Raw genomic sequence first — 1,318 nt, 5'->3', positions numbered from 1 at the left:
AAAAAAAAAAAAAAAAAAAAAGTTAATTTCTGCCAGGCGCAGTGGCTCACGTCTGTAATCCCAGCACTTTGGGACGCCAAGGCGGGCAGATTGCCTGAGGTCAGGAGTTCGAGAACAGCCTGGCCAACATAGCGAAACCTCATCTCTACTAAAAATGTAAAAATTAGCCGGCTGTGGTGGCGCATGCCTGTAATTCCAGCTACTCAGGAGGCTGAGGCAAGAGAATTGCTTTAACCTGGGAGGCAGAGGTTGCAGTGAGCTGAGATCGTGCCACTGCACTCCAGCCTGGACAACAGAGTGAGATTCCAACTCAAAAAAAAAAAAAAGTTAATTTCCTGACTGGGCTCAGTGGCTCACGCCTGTCTGTAATCCCTGCACTTTGGGAGGCCAAGGCAGGTGGATCACCTGAGGTCAGGAGTTCGAGACTAGCCTGACCAGTATGGTGACACTCTGTTTCTACTAAAAATACAAAAATTAGCTGGGCGTGGTGGTGCATGCTTGTAGTCCCAGCTATTTGGGAGGCTGAGACAGGAGAATCGCTTTAACCAGGGAGTCGGAAGTTGCAGTGAGCTGAGATCATGCTACTGCACTACAGCCTGCACAACAGAGTGAGACTCTGTCTCAAATAAATAAATAAATAAAATTTTAGAAGTTAATTTCCTTTTCTTTCTTACGTAAATTACACTACATCCTATTGATTTTTTAAAGTGTACGCTTGGGTAGGTTTTATTGCCTGTGAATTTATTTCATGCTTGTAAAGGGGAAGGCACATGACAATGTGTCATAAAAAGGGCGTATTTGATCTCACTGATGGTGGGCTGAGAACCAGGGGAGTGGAAAGGGGTCGAGCAGGTCAGAGGTCAGGGCAGATGTGCCGATGAGCAGAGGCAACTGGAGGAAGGCATGAGCCATGAGCATGTCTGGGAAAGGCTTCTGGAAAAAAGGAAGGAACAGTGAGTGTCAGCTCATTGTCCTGCAGGGAAAGAGGGATGCACCATAAGGCCTTGTCAACTATAGCAAGACCATGAACTCTCTTCCCATCTCCTTGGTCAGTGCTGAGGATTCAGGATTGAACTAGCAGGACAGGTATGTCCCAGGGTCAGGACCAAGCAGGGAGAAACATCATCTGATTTCCTTTTATTTTTTATTTTTTTATTTTTATTTTTATTTTTTATTTTTATTTTTTTTGAGACGGAGTCTCGCTCTGTCGCCCGGGATGGAGTGCAGTGGCCGGATCTCAGCTCACTGCAAACTCTGCCTCCCGGATTTACGCCATTCTCCTGCCTCAGCCTCCAGAGTAGCTGGGACTACAGGCGCC

This window comes from Colobus angolensis, unplaced genomic scaffold, assembly GCF_000951035.1.
Source record: "Colobus angolensis palliatus isolate OR3802 unplaced genomic scaffold, Cang.pa_1.0 Scaffold3, whole genome shotgun sequence".
Lineage (NCBI taxonomy): Eukaryota > Metazoa > Chordata > Mammalia > Primates > Cercopithecidae > Colobus > Colobus angolensis.
Note: the sequence above shows the minus strand (reverse complement) of the source record.